Genomic DNA, 21,755 nt, shown 5'->3' on the forward strand with positions numbered 1-21,755 from the left:
AGCAGGGAAGGGGCGAGACGACGTGTTGGTTTCGATGTGCTTTTAGCCTTTTCATTGGTTGTAATCGCATTGGTATGTTTATTCCTTAAATAAACAATCAGTCACAGTTCAGTGCTTTGTCCTGCCTTTGTTCATATTGCTTTGTAAGACCCACTTTTCATTATGCAATACCAACTACCTTACCAACCCATGTTCTTTGTGCACCACGAAAGCTTAACATTGGTGTTTCCGGGCATCAGCAGCAAGGCTTGTTAAGTTAACTTGTCTTACTTACACCTAGGGTAACTGCTAACAGCAGCTTGGGACACTATTAAAAATGGCATGATGAGAACATGTCTATCAAGAAACATTTTATTACACATCAATAAAACACCACCCAACCAACAGTTCACAATGTAATTACCCATCAGTTAAATATTAGTGATAGTTTGCAGTAGGTCACAGGAGCACCGATGCAGTCTGCCGATTCTCTTTTGTTGTCACTTCTGCACTACTACTTGGAGCTAAACAGAGACAAGGAGCCTTGCTGGGGTACAAAAAAAAATTACACCCATCTCCCCGAAGGGAACCATGAGTAGGATGCAAAGTGTCATGGGGGTTCCGTTTGCGTTTCCGTTATGTTTAATTGCGTCAGCGCACCCGCTGACGGGACTGTTGCTTCCATCCTACTTCATCTGAAGAAGCACGGAGTCAAGCGAAGCAAGCGCAGCACTGAACGCGCGCTCTGCGCGTTCCCCTTTATATTCACAGCTGTAGGAGAGGAGACTACGAGAGAGAGAACCGCGCATGCGCGCGAGAGAGCTGAAGCGAACGGAGGAGGAGCGTGCGCAGACGGTAGGAGAGGAGAGGAGAGTACGCAGCTGTTTGGAAAGGAGGAGAGGAGCGCATGCACAGATGGTGTGCGGACGGTCGCCACCGGTCAACAAGTGACATACCCCCGAGCATAAGACACTCTGCATCTAGAACACGGAAACACCATTTTTTCCCATTCCATTCGGTTTTTGTGTGTGGGTGCTTCCACTTGTAACCTTCCATTCTTTGTGTTACGATTGATACACATAGCCTTGCCCTATTGTGCACAGTTAATCTAAAGCAAGGGTGTGAAACACCCGGGCCACATGTGGCCTGCAGACCTTTTGATTTTTTTTTGACCTTTTGATGTATTAAAGGATCACCGTAAAACAAATATCAGTGCCTAGATTTTAGTCATCTTGGAGATCAGTACTGATATGTTTCTCGAATGGTGACACCAAATTCCATACAGAAATGACCAAGCATATTTACAATGTGTGGGAAAGGACTTGTTTCGTTTGAACGGCAGCATTAGGTGACAATTTGTTACACCCCTCTCCCCCCTGCCCTTCTTGCATTGCAACCTTCCCATGTGGGACTGAACTTCTTGACTGTGGCTTGCTTGCTCACTGATGTGAGTTGAGACCCCTCATGTCACTATCTAAGATGCACAATTTTTTTTGCACAAAACATTAACAACTCTTAAAAACTTGCATACTACGACGACAATCATCAATGTCAGTTTGGACAAAAAAGGGAAAGAAATACTGACATTGGGCAGCATTACAAACACCCTGTATTTTTTGTGAAGACACACAACTAAGCTGAAGAACGTTTACTAGAGCAGCAGCAGCAGCATAAAATGGACAGTGGTGTAACAACTGACAAAAAATAACCTACCTAAACCATTGGAATCAAAATCACGAGCGTAACAGTTCAAAATTGGGCTTGATGTCTTCATCTAGACTCCCATTGCTTTAGGCTCGCAATGGGTGCTGCCATTCACTGCGTGGAATAGCATTTCACATTATGGAAAATTCGGAGGGACGGCACATCAAAACTTTCACCGCCAAGAAATTAGGTAAATCGTCGGTCAACAGTCCAGGAAACCGCTTTTCATGTCTACAGGAGCAAAATCCTCATAATGTTCTGTTTGAACAGAAGAGTGCATTCATACAGATGACCAGGGCTAAAATCTTCATGACAGAACATAACTGCAAATCACACAATGAAAACCAAAACATCTGTGCATTTAGATACTACAGCGAAACAAAAAATTGCATCAATAAGTCAATCATCAGGAATTGCACTACCTGGTACAGTAGCCTGTGCATTGTGCTGTTATGCCCATCGCTGGGTAGTCCCTAAATCATACTTCCAATAAATACACATGGTTTGCGGCGATTTTAGATGCCCACCACACAACATTTTTTGCACACCCGTTACACACCACACTAACCATGCGTTGCATCCTGGCTGTCTTAATGGTCATGTTCGCCTTCTAACCAGTGGCATTGGATGCCTGCTGCTCTTTTCACTGTTGCCCAGTATTGGCATTTCATTGCGGCCATTCCCATTCCATCCTCTTCTGTGTGGCTAAGGTGTTGTGCTGCTGGGCCCAAGGACATTGCAGGTTCGATTCCCAGCCACTTTTCTGACAGAGGCGAAAAGCAAAAACGCCCGTGTCTGCGAGATTTCGGCGCACGTTAAAGATACCCCCCCCCTTCTTGCCCCAGGTGGCCAAAATTAATCCGGAGCCTTCCACTACGGCGTGCCTCACCCACCTATTTCCCACACAATAAGGGAAACTGCTAGACATTGTTGTCTCAGCCAAACTGATGCACACGGCTTGCTGGAAAATGCCTATTCGAATGGCACAACTGACTGGCTCAGATTTGCTAGAGCTGCGCAGACAGCTACAATTTTGTCTAGCTGGGTGAGCCTCTCGTTGTGCTTCACAGTCACAAGATCAATTGGAATAGTGCTTGACAGGATTCGGTATCGTCCTCTAAGTAGCCCAATCACCCGTTCTACATGAATGCGGACATTAGCCAATTTTAGAGTTTTTTGGACGTCCCAAGCCGATAACTGCGATTTCCCCCTAGTGAAAGCCGGCATTTCTAGCTTGGCTGAGTGGATGCCAACAGCATCACCTATTGTGAATCCTCTGTCAGCCAACACTGTGTCACCTGGTACAAGGTTATTTAAGATGCCGCAAGACTCGGTAAGGCGCTTGTCGCTGGTCCGACCACCCCAACCCTCGGAAATGAAAGTGACTGCACCTCGTGCTTTGCAGCGCAAAGCCTTAGCCACTGAGACACCGCGGCGGGTTATATTTGCAGCATTGGTAAAACCATTTTGGAATACTGCAACTTGCCAAGGAATTTAGTCCTGTCAGTTTTACCTTGCAATCTGATTATACTCACATTTTTTGCAGTTTGTTTTTAGTTGTTAAGTGTATCAAGTCATTTTTTTTGCGTGTTTGCCATTCAGCAGAAGACTGCACTTACTGGGCACGTCTGGTATTGATGGTCATTTGTCCTCAACACATCCTGTATTTACAGATTTCTTTTCTGACTCCAACAACTGCATCGGTGAAGCAATTTTGTAAGCCTGCAGCTCGTCGTCTTGTTCAGTTGTTATTAACGTGCTATGTTAGAGAAATCACATCAATCTCAATTATCTTTTTAGTTTAAGAGTGTGGCATTACTTTGTGTATTTACCAGAAAACTATTACCTGTCTGTATAATGCCTTTAAATCCCTATTTCTTTGAACTGTTTCAACACTTTTCTGTGTATGATACTGTCCAGTTGCTGTGATTTTTTTAACACGAGGAAAATGCAAATATCATTTTAAGCAGTGACATCACAAATGACATACTGTGTGCTGAATAAACTTTTTCTGTTGTTGCCCACTAACCTGTTGCCTACTAACAGCTTTGCAGGCTTTGCTTAAAGACCTACAAAAAAAAAATAAGTAGCAGATAGTGAATTTTCACTATTGTAAACGCGATACCCAGGACTCTGCTGGGAAAAACTCGTCATTGTGTACATAGAAGGGAACTTAGTATCTGGCACACAGCATCACTGAGAAGAAATTTACATGCCCATCATAGCTAAAACACACTGAAAAGAAATTTACATGCCCATCATAGCTAAAACATGCTAAAATTCACACTCACTGCTACATTGTAATTTTTTTTATTCTAAGCGTCCCCTTTTATTCATGCCCCTTGCACTTGCGATAGATGCACTTACGGTTGATGCACAAAGATTTGGAGTATTTAACATTCAATACACCTTTTATTAAAATGGGGTGGGAACTAAGAATTGAGCAAATGGGGCAGTAAAAATTGGAACAATTCATACGGTGAAAGGTGTTGGAGGGCCAGAGACAGATGTGATGATAGTTCCAGGGTGCTTACTGCTCCTACCCTCTTTCTACTCTCCCCAAGTAGGAGCTGTGCAGTACGGTCTCCCACTGCTATTAACACTGCAACTTGGTGTGGCTGTGTGAGGACGCTGACATATGTGTGCTAGGCCTGCTCCTTCCTGGCACCTGTGGCACTCTGCAGGGGGGGTGGGGGGACAGCTACTGTTACCTGCCCTGGGTAACAGTAGCTGTAGACAATTAAGATCCGACACGAATTTGTCTGGAGGTGTCTCCAAACCACAGATTCCTGGGAGGGATACAGGCTCAGGTCAGCCGACAGTGGTTGGGGATATCCGTGTAGGACACTACTCTGTTCCTGCCTGACAGTGAGATGAAGCCACTGTCCAGATTGACGTGCGCTAGGTCGGTGAAGCCGCAAGCGGCGTTGTGTGCGGATTCACTCCTGGCCATGCCAAAGAGGGCAGCGGTCCAGATTAGATGTAACTTGCCGGTTCGTTTTTCGGGGTCGAAGCCAAAAGTTAGAGGTACGGACACCTCTTCGGAGATCTGCCCTCGGGAGAAATTTAGGATTGCAGACTTGGAGGTTTTAATTAACAGCAATGCTGTTGAGCAAATCATTTCTGTATGGTGTCCGCAGCTTTTAAAATACTACGAAAATGCACACCATTCATGCTCGCGTGCCTTGATACGTGTGCATAGTTTGACGCAGATAGTGGATAGGCCACAGATAGTTGGCATGTCCAAGGAAAGGAAGAGGCCGGTGTGCTTCGACAGGCTCGGCGTGCAAAGCATCTGCTAGAGACGATAAGTCATGCTTACAGGGCGGCACAAGAAAACGTCGACCAAAACGACGAGCTCACTCTGGCGTTGCTCAACGTAAAGTAATGAAATGCCATCCCGCTGACGTCAACCACAGCACCACGACAATAAAACTCAACTTTGTGTCCGTCAATGATCAAGTCTTGCACGTGAGCGCAAGCTTCCCTGAATTTTTTTACTGTTCTGATTTTTGTGAAGGCCACCATTGCCAGTGCAATGGCTGCTGCTTCATACACCACTGGGGTATGAAGCGGGCCAGAGGCAATGGAGTTTCCCTGGTTATTGACTACAGCAACTAATATTACGTCGAGACGAAAATAGTTGGCTGCGTCCCTGTAAACCACGTCCTCACATTTAGCTTAGCGTTTGCGCAGAGCTTGCGCCCTGGCCTATCGTCGCTCGTCGTTGTAATTGGGGTGCGTTTCACGAGAAGAGGGGGAATGAGGATGCGATCTCCGCGTTGTTGGAATAGCTACTTGTAAAGTCGTGCTGCAAGGAAAGTTAATGTCCAATGTGCTTAAAATGCGACTCCTTGTTTGGCTGTTAGCTAAAGCTCATGCTGCCTTAACCTTGGTAGAAAGTGTACGTCTGAAACTGATCATGGTATGCAGAAAAAGAGTTTTCCTCCATGTTCAAGAACCTTTCCCATGCATGGAATGAGAGATAATGGCTGGAGAATTTCAATCGTAAGCTTTTTTTCAGGTTTAGGGATTAAAATATTTTTGGCTCTTTTCCACTGTTTCGGAATGTGGCCTCTATCCCAACACATATTGAGCTAATGAGTGAGGGCTTCCAAAAAGTCATAACCTAGATTACAAGCATTTGTTCCTGATGTCGTTTTGCCTAAAAGCACATTTTGTTTTGTGCAAAGGGCCGTAATGGCAGCCGCGTACCTTGCCCGAAGTAATGTTGAGGAGGGCATTATTCCGGCTCGAGTAGGGGGGCAGTACCTTGGCAGCACAGCTTGCAATATGAAGATCCTGAATAACCTTCAGTAGTTCTTTGTCCGTGCTACCAAACTGATAGGCAATGACACTTAATGGCGGATTCCATTGGGAGAGCAGGAGCACTCAAAAGCACTCTGAAAGTGCTCTCTCCTGAGCAGGCGTGTTTCAGTGGTCGAACAGAAGTAGGAGCACTGTCATCCAGTGGTAGTGCGAGACCACTTTCGGTGCTCTGAGAGCAGTTGGGAGCAGTTCGATCTGCTCCCGCTTGAAAAGTCGGAGTGAGCACGGTACGATACGAAGGAAGTCACATGACCTTTAACGTCATATCCTCCCCTTTGTGTGTGTGTGTGTGTGTTTTGCTCCCTTGTATCGGGGAGCGCGGCAGTATCCATCGTGTATTTGCAACTTTGTGGAATGGGCAGCGAGCCCTACGAGCATGCGAATGCTTCACACTGCCACACGTGCTTTGCCCGGCTTTGCTCACACATGCTTTTCCGCAGAGATTGCTGGGATGCCTAAAGGCTGGAATACGTGGAGCGAACTTTCACGACAAAGTTCGCGCGGCGGGAAATCTCTGAGCTACCGTACTTATCCAATTCTAACGCGCCCCCGATTCTAACGCGCACCCGATTTTTCTGACAAAAAAACCCAAAAAACTTGCACCTCCGTTTGTAACGCGCACGGAACTTTATAACCCAGACAAACGAATGCGGGAGAAATGGGCGATTTATTCCCCAAAGTAATTTCGCTCATCTCACTCCTCATCGCTTTCCGCTGACCAGAACATCTCGTCCTCGGTGCCGCCAAGAGCCTTCGCGATGCCACACTTCTGAACGAACATTCAACCATGGTCGATGGGATCGTGGCCCACGCCTCGCACGCCCATCCCGCGAGCTTCTCCAGAGCCGCACGCTTCAGCCGACCGCTCGTTTTGAACGCGTGAGAGCCGCTGCTGCCATTGCTGTTATCAAGCGCGCAAGTGGAACAATTTGACGATTTGTGTGAACGCCGATAGAAAAGTCTAGGCGCATATGCTTCCTGCGTCCGAAAAATCGTTGCTAATAGCTTTAGTGCCATCTTGACATGGTGATGGCGATGGGTGGGACGAAATTTCCGCCGTTTCGGTTTCGGTTTCGAATCCGATGCTAACGCGCATGTGATTTTTCGGCCTATTTTTCCGGAAAAAGGGTCTGCGTTAGAATCGGGTAATTACGGTACATGGAGTGACGACATGGCGCGCGCCGCCGCGCTGCCGCTGGGCTGCTCTAAATTAAAGCCCCTCCGCCGCGGCCCTGCCCATAGGAGGGGCTTTACTCTCACTGAACTCCATGCCCAGAATCAACGGTGCTGTTCAGTAAACAGACCCAGTGAAGGAGCTTCCCACTTTGGTTGTACATCATTTAACGATTCTGCGTGGGGCGGGGGTGTTTCTTCTACTGAAATATTCGTTCTCAGTTCTCAAAAACGCTAAAGGCTGAAGAGAGAGAGAGAGAGAGAGAGAAAAAAAAAACGAACGGCACCGGGGAGATTCGCACGAACGACTACAAGAACAAGTAGCCGGCAGTTTAACCTCTACTTCACCCCGAGAGATGGTGCATATGAGCAAAATAGCCTCTGTTACTGGTTTTTGTCGTATTTGAGACGCCCTCGTAGTGATACCGCCTGTTCCTCACTCGCCAATCTTGCAGACAGGCCTCATATTGCTGCTACTGCAAGTAATGTAGCCGGATCGCCCTTATTTAACCTGATAAATGCTATCATGTATGCCCATACAGCCGGTCGGGACCGTGTTTTCCCCTCGTCGTTTTTTCCTCTCCCACCTGCTCTCCGGGTGCGTGCCGCACTCATGGCAGGTGCAGTGGCCCTGCTCCCGCGTGCCCCCAAGTGTTGTGTCACCTACTCCTCACTGCACGATGCCACTGCTCCTGTTCTCTCAATGGAATTCCCCATTAGGTTGCATCAATGTATGGCTAGGCTCTTACCGAGATCGATTAAGCATCAGACGACATTTCATGTCTTGGGTAGTTGCTTCTCACGGTGCAATCGCAAGCTGCATGCCAATTTTGTCGCAATAACTGAGTACCGTAAAAACCCGCGTATAATACGGACCCGCGTATAATACGAGGTGTAATTTGGGGACAGCAAAATAAAAAAAAAGTTTTCATCCGCATATAATGCGAGGTAGAGCACAGATAACATTTATTTGGACTGCAGTTACCGTTCAGTCATTGTCAGTTTTCGCTGGCACTGTCTCCCGACGTCCGTTCAGTCATCGTAAGGTTCGTTGCCGCTGTCTCCTGAAGTCGCCTTGTCGGAAATGTCTTCCCACAGAAAGTGATCCTCAGTGCGATCAAGGGCGTTCGAGATGCCGCATTTCTTAAAAGAGCGACTGACGAGCTCCTCTGGGATGCCACCAAGCACCGCTGAAGAAACCCGCGTCAGCCATTCGGTAGCTGTCACTCACGGGTATCCTGACCTCATCCACTCTTGGTAGAAGGACCTGATGCAGTCTTTGAAAGGCTTGTTGATGCAAACGTCTAGCGGTTGCAGCTGCTGGGATGTCATTCCTCCTGGCATAACAATGAGTTAGGGGCGGGGTTCGCGGAACAACTTCTTCACGGAATCAGCCAGGTGGCAGCGAAAGGCGTCCGACACGAGCACTGACGGGAATCCCCAACAGTGCTCCAGGCCGCCGACACCACACAGGCTTTATCCAGTCAAGCACCAGTTGCTTTCTCCACCCACGAATGCTGCCTTCGGTAACGCCGAACTGCCGTACTGCGGCGCAATTTACGATGGTGTCGGCACATAAAATAACTTTTCTTTAAATTGCAGCCGAATACTGTTTTCGTGCACCCGGTATCGTGATAGACTTGCGGTGAACGTGCCGAGATCCTTCGCGTAGTCAAAACAATCGAAATAGCGCCGGCTGAGAGAAGCAGCAGCCAGCTAACGCCACCGCAAGATGGCGCACCCTCCGCTAAAACCGAAAGTGCAAATTTTCGGCTGAAAACTTTGGGATCCACATATAATACGAGGCACAAATTTTACATAGTGAAATTTGGAAAAAAAACCTCGTATTACACGCGGGTTTTTACGGTATTCTTCAATGTGTTGGTCAAGCCAATCCAGGCGACAAAACACGTTGCAACTGACTTTGTTCTTGCGGAGCTGCTGTTGCAAACCACTCTTGGCCTCCCACATGTGGGGAAGCTGCAAGTCAACCTGGCATTGGTTCCCTGCTTCAAATGTATAATTAGTTGCCTGCTCAGCATCTCGGCCCAGTTGATCCGCCTTTGCCTTGATGTTAGTTATTTCTCAGATATGTGGACCAATCACCGAGTGTGAGGAATCCGAGTGTGAGGATAAGCGGGCCTACCAGACCTTCGTTTGATGTTGCCGGGTGGTTGCTGCCGAGATTCTCTTATGTGTTGCGTAAAGCGGTCTTCCTTTACGTGTGTTCGGGATGCGTATGGTCAGTGGTAAGGGTGAGGCCTTCTTGTTGGGCATCAAGCCAAAGGTTTTTGCTTTTTAATGGTGTCATGCTTGCAATCCCCACTTAGTGTGATGTGCATTAAAATCACCGACAATGAGTAATGTGTCGAAATGGAAAATTTCAAGAGTTTTCTAAAAAAGCTTGGTCAATTTGGAGGTGTTACGAGAAGGGCTCCATACGTTTAGGAGAAACGTGCCGGTCAGCCATGTTTTGCATTTAGTAATTAATTCGATGCAACAATACTCGCATCCCGGCCGGCAAATTTCACTTCTTTTCACAGACGCAGAAGTTTTGACGCCTCCGAACGCTCCAAGTTCTACACCGTGTTTGCCATTTGAAAAGACTTTCCACACTTATGAGTTCTACACTGTTTGTTGATTAGTACACACATACCCTGAAGTCACTGACCAAAGAACTGAAGCGCATGAAAAATTCCTTGCCGGCCTGACCCCTGAACCGACAGGCACAGTCAGCCCTGTGCGGCAGCAGCGGCTCACCATTGTTTGCATTGCTGGATGTAAACAAATCTTTCCTTTGCAGCTACGTCAGCTGACTCCTTAGCCATGATTGGCTATCCGGTTTTGCATTGCCGAGGTGCAACGAGGGGATTCAGTCCTAGAGCGATCTTGTCCTCCCTCGCAAAGCGAGAAAAAGCGATGCCTGGCTCATCACTTGCGACGTCACGCAATGTGCCAAGTCGCCATTGGTAATGTGCCTTTAGACGATCGGTGAGCACTTTGGAACTGTCCGCTGACGGAGGCCAGACGCACGTGTAGTCAATTTTAGGGGGCCCATTCCCCTTCACGCAGCGTCCTCAAAGAACCGGTGATGCAAATGTTGAGATCGGTGATTTCAGCACCAATCTTATCTTCAAATTGCACTAACATGGCTTTGAATGTCGCACGAGGGTTTCCATGATCTGTTCTCCAAAATTTTGAAGCACACCTTCCGTAACGTACTAATCATCCGACCCCGAAGCAAGGGGAGTTTGCCAAGGCCAATTTTCTTGTCCCAGTGTTTTAACTGAGTAGAGCCAGATGGAGAATTGTCCATTGCATCTGCGGACCCAATTTCTGAGGACCCCAAGGTCGGTAACCCGCTGTGGCTGGAGTCAACGATGGCCTGAGATGCTGGTCTGACGTTTTGGAAGAGGCGGGGTTGACAGTGGTGTCGACTCCCTTAAGTTCAGTTAGGGCTGCTTTTAGAACTTTTTTTTTCCAACGATAATGGACTGAAGCATGTGATGGATTTTGTTAATTTCTGAGCATGAATTGGAATGTCTGCCGTGAGTGTATTGACTCTGGGGTACCATGTGTCTCTGAGTGTGTTTGCCGTGGGAGACCGTAGCTGCCCAGCTCACCTTGTTGTTTAGGTTGATTCTGTTGGCATGGATATGGCCGCCTGTCCTCGATGGTTTTGGCCCTCAGTGCTCGACAGCCGACGACGCAACGTCCAGCGCACACAATCCCAGCTCCGGGTGGAGTTGTCCTTGGTCGCCGGTCCACAGCTCGCATTCCCTTGGCTTTGCTGCAACCAAGGAAAGGAGCCCAAATGGTCACTCTCCCCAGATGAGGCCCTAAAGAATTTTTTACTGCTCCTTTCTATTGTCCTCGTCCTTCACGAATAGTCACAATCTGCGCATAGAGTGTAAATCCCGAAGTGCTAGGACTTGATTTTAATGAAGCCTGTCGCGTGCTTAAGCTCCCAATCAGAGGTCAAGAAAAAAACGTTCAATGCATTACTGACCGCTAATCGCTAAAACGCTTCAACAAGGCCGAAGCCACATGTAGCCAAAGCAACAAGCACGAAATGAACATCGTACTGTTAAACTAGGCCGTACAGCCAGTGTCTTCTTGGCAGGAAGCACTTATTCATGTGGCAGCATGTAATGCCTTTCAGCTGCTGCTTGCATCAATCTAGAGTTTTGCTCCCGTGAGTACACCCCATTGTTTTTCTCAACAGCTGCGTAGTTTAATTTGACCCAATGCAAGTGCAGTTACTAATACGCCTGCAGTGCACTGGCCTTGAATGCAGGATCACACATGCTTGGTGCATTGCTACTGTGGTATGCTGCACGTATCAACTCGACTCAACAGTGTGTCACCTGACAACCTCCAAATGCACACCTGAAACACCTCCTTTAGTTCTTTCCAGCGTGTTCATTCTTCACAGTCCATCAACTGTTGGTACAGCCACAAATACTTTTAGGGGTTGGGGGTGTATGGAGGTATGGGAGAATGGAAGGAGCCTTGCCAAAATGATTGCTAGCACTTGCTTATGTGCAGCATAGTAAAATGTTTGGGGGAGGGATTTCAAAACCCCTTCGCGCTGTACCTGGAGAATCCTATCGGCCATCTGGGAGGCCATCACTGATGTGTTGCTGGGGCATTCTTGGCTCGTTTCTCTCTCACAAAGGTGAGCACATGGAGGAGTTATTTGTGCACTTGACAGCACCTGAGGATACACAAGGATTGTCAGCTGCTGATAATGGCTGAGCTGTTGGGTTGACCTTTTTTCTGTGCAGCTTAGCAAAGGGGTCAGCCTCGCGTAGGATGTTTACTAGCACTGATGAGAGGCTGAAAGTTGGGACGTAAAGAGTAGTCAGGCAGTGGATGTTCACACGTATTTAAAGAATTGGCCATCATATGGCTTATGTGAAGACTATGACATGCTTTTCATCACTATCAGAAGTGGGGTAGGTCCAGCCCCTTTAAGGGACCGTGGCACATCATCTTGCATTCGGGACAGACGCAAACACCCACACATCAAAACGTTCGACAAGCACTCCTGTAATGATGCCAGCATTTACGGAGGTGAAGGATAAAAAAAATCTAAAATGAAGTTTGCCTTGGAGGTGCAGTGTCCCTTTGGCACTGCACATTTTTATACGTTTCAACACGAAAATGCATAATCAACATAAAAAAAAAGTTGTACAACTGAAACTGAAAAGCAACACAGGCTGCATAAACTTTACCTTCTTAAGAGAAGCAAAAATAGGCCAGAAACATGCATACGCTATGCCAAGTTTTTTCTGCAGCCTTGTGTGCCTAGTGGTGGCTGGATGGCTTTTTGTTGACTTCGCCGGACTGGGGGAGTGGCTGTTGAGAGCCAGTGGTTGATCTCATGCTTCAGACCTGCAAGAGTGAGTAGGAACATGTGAGCTTAAACATGCTGCGATGCACAGTTTTACAACAGTCAGTTCACCAGTGACCACATAAAGTTGAAAACGGCTTGTGCTTGCTTTGTAGAAGGTTTGCACGAACACTTTGATTGACTATGAGGTTTAACACACTGACACTACACAGGCGATGAGGCACACCGTAGTGAGGGACTAAGGTTAATTTTGACCACTTGGGGATGTTTTAACGTGTGCCAAAATCTCGAACATGGGCATTTCTGCTTTTCGCCTCCATTAGAAAAGCGGCAACTGTGGCCAGTTGCCGCTTTTCAAATATGAAGTCTGGACTAGAAGGTATGCAGGCAACGTTTAACAAATATACATATGTGCAGATGCAAGGATGGTGAAAACAGAGCCTGCAAGCATATGAATAGTCTGCTTGCCGGTTGGGAAGGTTGGTTGCTTAGAAAAAGAATGGTGCATAAAATAACCTGCTAGATACCATGTGTGCCCAAGGCATTGCTTAAAAATCAACTCGCCATTCCATGTAATAAATGCAGCTATGTAGTAAAAGCACAGAGGGGGAGGGAGGAATAACCGGGTGTTTTAAGGTGCACAGTAAAAATAGCGCAGTTAAAAGGAACGAGCCAAAGATGGAACTAGCGTTACTCTGCTTTGTTCACTAATTAAAACGCCCAATTTTTTTTCATTCCTCAAATTAAGGTACTTCCTGTCTCGTCGGCTGACGAGTGACGATGAAAGCGACCACACCGACCGGTTGCTGGAACTCAAGTGCCTTTATTAAGCGAAGAGGAATAAACCCCCCCGGTCCCCGATGGCGCAGGCGTGGAACACGATAGCTCACGCGTCACACATCCGGCGGGTTTGATCCGCGGAGCTTTCGACCGTCACTGCTGGTGTTTCGTCTGTGCTTGAATAACTGTCAGACGCAAGGCCATCAGGCATTCCTGCACCGTTGAACGGCACCAAATGCCGACGGTTGCGCTGAATGATGCCTGTCGGTGTTTCCACCACATATGAGCGTGGTCTTCTTGCTGGGCTGAGCACCTTTGCTGCGCATGACATATCCTGCACCCACACATCCTCCCCGTCAGCGAGTGGGCGGAGTTGGTGGGCGGCGTTACGACGGTTGAAGTCTTGACTTTGTTTTGTTCAGTTAGCTTTATCCTTAGCTGCAACTTCGTCGTGTGGTGGCCACTCCGGTTGCAGGGTGTCTGGCATCTTCAGCACTGTCGTTTGCAGACGTCGGCCCATTAGGAGCTGCGACGGGCTGTATCCGCTCACTCCTGGCGTGTCGCGGTACACCAGAAGCGCCATGTGTGGGTCCTTGGATTTTGTGAAAAGATCCTTCATGGTCCGCACCATGTGTTCTGCCTCGCCGTTTGACTGTGGGTAGCCCGGGCTGCTCGTGATGTGATGAAATCCGTAGGTCTGCGCGAACTCGGCGAACACCCGTGACGAAAATTGCGGGCCGTTGTCGGACACGAACACATCAGGTATTCCATGTCGCGCGAACGTGCTCTTGACAGCCGCAATGACAGCTGTGGAGGTGGTCGACGACAAGCTGATTACTTCCGGAAAACGAGAGTAGTAGTCCACCACGATTATGTAGTGAGTTCCGTCAAGTTCAAACAAGTTGGTGCCTACACGCTGCCATGGCCGATTTGGAGTCGGTGTTGCGATTAGTGGCTCCGAACGCTGAACTCTCGTCTGAGCGCATTTCTCACACGATGTTACGAGCTGCTCAATTTCGCTGTTAAGGGTAGGCCACCATACTGTGTCCCTTGCCCTTGCCTTGCACCGTCCAATGCCCTGGTGGCCTTCGTGGATTTGCTGAAGTACCTCACAGCGCATCAGGCTTGGAATAATGATGCGGCGATCTTTGAGCAAGAAGCCATCGCACACTGTGATGTTGCCTCTTTCCTTCCAGTACTCCCTTAGATGAACTGGAACCTTTGAGACGTTTTCTGGCCATCCTTTCTCACAGAAGTGGAGTAGCCCAGAACAGATGCCGTCTTCCGCTTGGTGCTTGCGTAAGGCATCCATGCGGGAGGACATGAGGTTGGCAGCTGCTGTAACGACTTCCCCGATGAATAACTCGATGGAGTCTGTCTGCCATTGACTTCGCTCAGGATCGTGTCCCTGAATAGGAGCCCTTGACAGCGTGTCTGCCGTGGCAATCAGCTTGCCAGGGACGTAGAGAACAGTGAACTGATAGCGCATAAGACGGATTCGCAAGCGCTGGATTCTGGGCGGAATCATGTCGAGTTCTGCTGATCCCAGGAGCGTGACTAAAGGACGATGATCCGTTTCGACTTGAAATGCGATGCCCCTCAGAAACTGGTCGAACCTCTTGACAGCCCACGTCACAGCCAAAGCTTCTTTTTCTGTTTGACTGTAGCGGCTTTCAGTGTCCGTTAGGGATCGTGAGGCGTAAGCAACCGCTCGTCGTTCTCCCGATGGTTGATCTTGAAGCAATACGGCTCAGAAACCGTATGAGCTTGCGTCAGCTGACACAACCGTGGGGTACGATGGGTCATATTTAGCCATGCAGACCTCTGAACTGAGCAAGCTTTTGAGCTTGTCGAAAGCAGCTTGCTGGCACGGTCCCCAAAGCCATGAGTTTCTCTTTTGAAGCAATGCCCTGATCGGTGCTGTGATGTCGGAAAGATGAGGAATGAAGCGGCCCACATGGTTCACCATTCCCAGCAGTCTTCGGACACCGCTGACATCCGATGGGGTTGGTAGCTTGGCCAAGGCCTCGACCTTTTCTGGATCGGGACTGATTCCTTGTGCGCTAACCACGACTACAAGAAACTTGACTTGGTTTGCAGAGAACGTGCATTTCTTGCAATTCAGCTTGATTCCCGCTTCTTCCAAGCGCTATAACACCTGCTTGAGACGTTGGTCATGCTCTTGCTGCGGTGCTCCGAAGACAAGAATGTCGTCAATCATGCTCACAACTCCTTCAAGGCCTTCCAGAATTCTGCTCATCTGTCGCTCAAAATATTCTGGCGCTGAGCAGATTCCAAAAGGTAGCCTTTGGAAACAGAATCTTCCCATTGGTGTTATGAACGTAGTGAGTTCTTGACTTTCTTCTGAAAGCTTCACCTGGTGAAAGCTAGCGGTAGCATCGAGCTTAGAGAATACCTTTGCTGATCCGAGGCGTCCCAGGATGTTCTCGACTGAGGGTAGTATGTGACGCTCCCGAAGCACGACTTCGTTGAGTCGGGTGAGGTCAACGCATATTCGGTAGCCTCCTCCTGCTTTTGGAACAGCCACCATACCGGAACACCATGGTGTGGGACGGTCCACCCGTTGGATGACTCCCTGGGATTCGAGCTTGGTGAGCTCCTCTCGAACTGGTTTGTGAAGCGGAATCGGTACTCTTCTCGGCACGCTGAGTGAGAACGGTTTGGCGCCTGGTTGGAGACGTATCACGTATTCGTCTTGCAGCTCGCCCAAGCCATCGAAGAGACTGTCCTTCAAAGTGACAGTAGAATCCGTTACACTGTCCACGAACCGTATAACTCCGAGAGCCTGTATCGCAGGGAATCCAAGAAGCGGCGGGTCTTGCGAAGGCACAACATACACTGTTTGCACTGTAGACCTGCCTTTTCAGCTCAGTTTCGCTTGGAATGTTCTGAGAACGGTGAGGGAGTAATTTCCTGGGCCCGTAAGCTCACCTTCTGGCTTTTGCAGCTGTTTCGGTATGCCTGGAAACGAGTCCGGTACCACTGTCACCTCCGCACCCGAGTCAACCTTGAAGTTAGCGTAGTCCGTTGACGGCCACTTTTACGAACTTGGCTCTGGTGATGGCTGCTACGGAGTGCAGTGTGAGAGCTCCCATGTTCTTCTTGCTTTTCTTTTCGCAGACTGCTTCGAAGTGTCCAATCCGATTACACCCTTTGCACTTGGCTTGCCTAGCTGGGCAATCTGCTCGAGGATGCGTTGGTCGACCGCAGTATCTGCAGCTCGTGGTAGCGTCGCTTGTGTTGGACTTCGTAACACGCTTGCCGGAGCTCCCTTGAGAATCTGAGCCATGTCGTGGCTTTTGGAAGAGCTTTTGAACTTTGGCCTCGGCCACAACGTGAGCAGGATTCGGCTTTTTGGAGCACTGCTGCACGGGCTTTCACGGCATCTTCGTTGATGCGAGCCTGTAGTCTTGCTTCTTCAAGGGTAAGCTTTTGTGTTCGGCACAGTTTGTCCACAAGGTTAGAGTCCCGGAGACCCACGACGAACCTGTCTCGAACGAGTCGTTCTTCCACTTCCGCTGAGGCGTAGTTGCACTTTTTGACAAGTGTACGCAGCGCAGTGTAGAACTCGTCTACGGTCTCGCCTTCGCCCTGGGTTCGACGGTGGAAGCGGACACTTTCGTAGACCTCGTTGACCGGGTGGATGAAGTGATCGGTGAACTTCTTCTAGCGAGCTCCAGTCTTCGCTGGACAATGCTAGAGTGTCGAGAACGCGGCAGGCGTCTTGGGAGCCCATGTCGTAAAGAAGCGTTCTGACCTGTACTTCTCCCAGCGCTTGGTAGAGCCCAGATGCATAGCAATAGTCGTCGAACTGGTAGACCCATTCTTTCCAAGAGCTTGGGTTCCCAAAATCGAATTTCGGTGGCGGTTGAAGCCCGGTGCCGCTGAACTGGATAGAAGGATCTCCATCCGCCATAGCGTGTTTTGCAGGCTACGCACCTTAGACTGATTGCTATTAATAATTGATCGATGTGTAGCTAACTTTATCCCACTTCTGACACCATGTCTCGTCGGCTGACGAGCGACGATGAAAGCGACCACACCGACCGGTTGCTGGAACTCAAGTGCCTTATTAAGCGAAGAGAAATAAACCCCCCGGTCCCCGATGGCGCGGCGGCGCAGGCGTGGAACACGATAGCTCACGCGTCACACATCCGGCGGGTCCGGTAACACGCCCGAGCGAGCGTGAGAAACGCACCTTCAGCGCGCCGTGAAATGCGCGTCCACTACACTTCCGAAATCTGGGTCCTAGTAATTTTTCTGCGTCAAGACTTGCGCATTGAACCTACACGGCACCAGCGGAACGGGTTGATCACTGCAACAGCAGATTTTCTCTGGAATTGGAGTCTGAAGAAAATCTCAGTGATGTCAGTGATTGTCAGTGTCAGTGATTGCCGCGATTTAAATAAAAAACAAGAGCGCGCCTGTTTTTTATCCCTCGTACGAACAACCGACAAGGCATCCAGCGTGCGACCGCGACTGGTGACTGCGAAGCTGATGGTGGCGCATTGCTGCCTGCCTAAGTTTTCATTCCAATTTATTTGAAAACACGTTGGCACACGGGGGCGTGCACGAGTAGGTAGAGCGGTAAAAACGTTAGAGCCCACGTATGCGTGCGACTGCGTCGCGATAAGTCACGCGTATGCTCGCGGAAAAGCGATCGCCCGAAGGCATATGCAGATAATGTTGCCGTACGGAAGCCAAACTCGAGGGATTTGTTCAAAGGGCGCTTGCGATCCGTCAGCGCTCGGGTTACAGCACGGCTCGGGAAGCGGCCTCGCATTCGCTACCATCGCTAAATCGGCGTACGCGTGAAACAGCTATCCAAAGAAATTATTCGGTTTTTGTAATCAACCATGTATTAGAGGGAACTTACCAGACAAAGTCGTGGATACGGTGCGGGTGCACTTGCGTCGGCATCCACGGCGGCAGCCAACTGCAGTGTCGGACTTTTGCGCGCCGTTCCGGCCGTTCGCTGCCGCGGTTTCATCCTCCGGTGATGCGAAGTTATCGATGGCAGGTAGAGCGCCACCACGTAATGTGAATGCGATTAATAATATATCTCTTGACGCCACTACCGATAATTGGGTTGAAACGCGGCAGACGACAAACGGGACACCGGTGTTTTTTTTTTTTTTTTTCTCGAGATCTGGGCGCACAGCGCATGCGCTAGCACAGTGGCCACAGACATGGCGGCTTTTAGTGTGGCCAAGCGAAGAAAATCGCCCGCTAAACTTTTGAATGAATACCGTCTATACGAAATAGGCCTCCTGCGCTGCCCAGGGGGCGCTGCGCAAACGGCTTCCGGGCAGTACTTCCGGGTAGTACAAAGCTGCGTGGGTCCCATAGGATCCTGTGTTGACAGAAGCAAAATGAGCTCGACGCTCTCGATTATTTTGCGACGTGGTCACCAGCTCATCCCCGACGCGTCCGATATATTTCAGCGATCAACTTGGCATTAGGGGAAAAAGCTTTGCAGCGCTAAACACGTTTACAGCGCCGACGAAAGTGCCGGGACCGTGACGGCGTCTGCTACTCGCAGGTTCACCGATCGATGGTCGTACGAAGTGAAATTTTAAGTAAAATTTCTAGTTTAACTAATACTCTAGGTGACAAAGACTTCTCAAAACTAGCCGATCAAAAAAGAAGAGTGACGCAATCGGCGATGATCGCGCTTTAAAAAGCCAGCGAGTCCGGCAGACCGCAGGCTCGCCTGCTGCGGTGCGCCGCTCTTTTACGTACCTGCACACTATGCGTGCACTTTCATTAAACAGTGCTCGTTTGCGCCGCTGTTACGAATACATGGTGCAGCGTTAGCTTGCCGTTTCGTTGCGTGTCTCAGTGACAAAATGCCGCGACCGTCAGAAGCGTGAAATCTGTTTTGCGATTCCGAAATTAGTGGCCGTAAAACAAAGTGGTCGGGCGAACTAAGAGGCCGCTCGCTTTCCTTGTTTGCTCTCACTTTACTTAATTATGCTGTTGCAGCATACATTCCCAGTTCGCACTTAATAGCCTAGAATGAGGGTCAGCAACGGCCGAGTTCCATATGCAGCCGACACGGCGGAGGGCTGGACGGCAAATCGGGGGGGGGGGGGGGGGGGAGGAGGAGGAGGAGGAGGAGGCGGAGGAGGAGGAGGAGGAGGAGAGGGGCTTTGAATGCAGAGAGCAAAAATTCAGCGAATTTCTAATAATTTTTGACAATAATCTGGCGAAGTGTGAAAATATGGGGGGTGGGGGGGGGGGGCAATTCAACTGGAGGACGCCATTTCTCCGTTCTTGTCTCGCTGTGTAACTCCATTTGAAGTCAAAACGTGAGTGTCGGCGTTCAGATTCGACGACCCCTGCACTGGAAAACCAACACAGTCAGTGATGATCGTATATAGATATTCGGGGCCCCGCGCCGTTTATGCGGCTGTGTTATGTTATGCTGTGTTATGTGATGTTATAGAAGTACACATCTTTGCAGGCAGCGGGCGTGTGATTTGGTGCGTGTTTTGCGTACTTTAATAGCGCTTAATTTGTTTATTTATCTGGCGCTATTGCCCCACCTACTCGCTAGTATACATGTACCCTGCCGTTTGTAAATCGTGCGGCGTAAAACGCTACGCAAGAATCATTTACTTTGCGAAAATACGAAACAAAATTTCCACTCGTTTCAAAGGCGGTGCCAGGCCAGCAGTGTCAGCTGAGTCGGCTGCGCAATTCTTGCGTTCGCTAGCTTGCTCCCGATGAAGCAATCTTTTGCAGTTACCTCAGAATGTAAGATGAGCAGCGTTCCGTGTTTATGCTACTCGTGAACTTTCCTTTGTCGACCGCACGCAAGAAGAAAAAAACTGAAACTGTCGTCAAACACTTAAACCACCCGACCTGGCGATACTGTCCCACGCCGCGACCACCGCGACAGCTCGCTTAAAAGAAAGTCGACAAATCGGCTTCTTTTAGCCGAGATTATTTTGTTTAGCCTCTGCAGCTACTTTAAGGGCTATTTCATACAGAATGCAGTCATTTAAACACGCCACAAATCGCCACAACCAACTTTCACTTTGGCTTGTAATTGAAAACACATGGAGGGCGGCGAGGGTCGTCTGCTTTTGTACTACCCAGAGGCGTCGGCCGCTAGGGGCGCTGCATGTCGCCAAAACTCCAGCGCAGGAGGCCTATACTGCATGCTTATCAGCCAAGTGTAATGTGTGTTCAGGAAACACATTTGAATTCCAATCAATAAAATTTCTTAAATAGCTATATGGTATTCAGAAAGGATAGGGTTGGCTGCACACACTCTTCGGGCGGTGTAGCCATAATAGCCAGGAAATCCCTAGCATGCCACCCTATCATTCTGAACACCATCCTTGAGGCTGTAGCAATACGCACAATAATTTTTAATAGGTTGATAACAATATGCTCCATATACATTTCTCCTGATTTTTTGCTTTCTAGCTCTGACTTCGAGGCGGTGGTTGACCAGCTGCCCGAACCATATATCCTAACAGGTGACCTTAATGCGCACAACTCTCTTTGGGGCTCTTCTCGCACGGATGCCCGAGGTCGCCTGATAGAGAAATTCCTTACATCTTCAGGAGCATGCCTCTTCAACAAAAATAAGCCCACATACGTTAATATAGGACACAACACACACTCATATCTTTACTTGGCTGTTGGCTCCGCAGTTCTTTTTTCTCTTCTCGAGTGGGGTGTAGGCACTGACCCATATGGCAGTGACCACTTCCCCACCTCACTAACATACATAGGTAAAGGCCCATGCAGTCCATCTTCCCACAACAGGTTCAACGAAGCAAGAGCTAACTGGAATACATTTACAGAGACATCCAAACTACACCACACATCCATAGGACACCTACACGTTGAAGAAGCTACCCAACTGCTCACGGCGCACATCCTCGACGCCGCCGAAAAGTCTATTCCCCACGCCTCTGGTACCCCGCGCAACCAGCGGAGGCCGTGGTGGAATGAGGACTGTCGGCGGGCGCGAGAGGCCCAGAACAAGGCGTGGGGTATCCTTCGTCGGTACCCCACGTCGGGTAACCTCCTCTTGTTCAAACCGGCCAAGGCGCTTGGAAAACGTGTGCGCCGTGGGGCAAAACGAGAGAGTTGGCACTCCTTCTTGACATCCATAAACTCGTACACAGACACACACCAAGTGTGGACACACATACGTAAGCTCAAAGGACAACAGACACACAGCCTGCCCCTGGTTAGCACAACAGGGGACACACTGGAAGACCAGGCTAACACACTTGCACAACACTTCGAACACGTGTCCAGTTCAGCACACTACACAAACACTTTCATGAAACACAAAACATCTGCGGAGAAGAAGTCACTGCGTGATAGCAACAAGTCGCACACTTCTTACAATTCTCCTTTCTCAATTCATGAGCTGAAGGCAGCCCTG

General features: G+C 49.0%; 1 long non-coding RNA gene across 2 annotated transcripts; it reads right to left on the minus strand.

Moving 5' to 3' along the window:
* Window positions 1–1,612: 1,612 nt before the first annotated feature.
* Window positions 1,613–18,472, minus strand: LOC144176250 (uncharacterized). Of its 2 annotated transcripts, none has more exons than XR_013323791.1 (4): window positions 18,219–18,472; window positions 12,463–12,582; window positions 10,809–10,975; window positions 1,613–1,797 (listed from the first exon to the last, which is right to left on the minus strand). It is a non-coding gene; the product is annotated as an uncharacterized LOC144176250 (long non-coding RNA). The 2 variants fall into 2 exon arrangements; XR_013323790.1 differs by having other exon boundaries at window positions 1,613–2,446.
* Between the last annotated feature and the right edge of the window lie 3,283 nt (window positions 18,473–21,755).

Source organism: Haemaphysalis longicornis, unplaced genomic scaffold, assembly GCF_048455015.1.
Source record: "Haemaphysalis longicornis isolate Haplotype H1 unplaced genomic scaffold, Haemaphysalis longicornis Haplotype H1 scaffold_1, whole genome shotgun sequence".
Taxonomy (NCBI): domain Eukaryota; kingdom Metazoa; phylum Arthropoda; class Arachnida; order Ixodida; family Ixodidae; genus Haemaphysalis; species Haemaphysalis longicornis.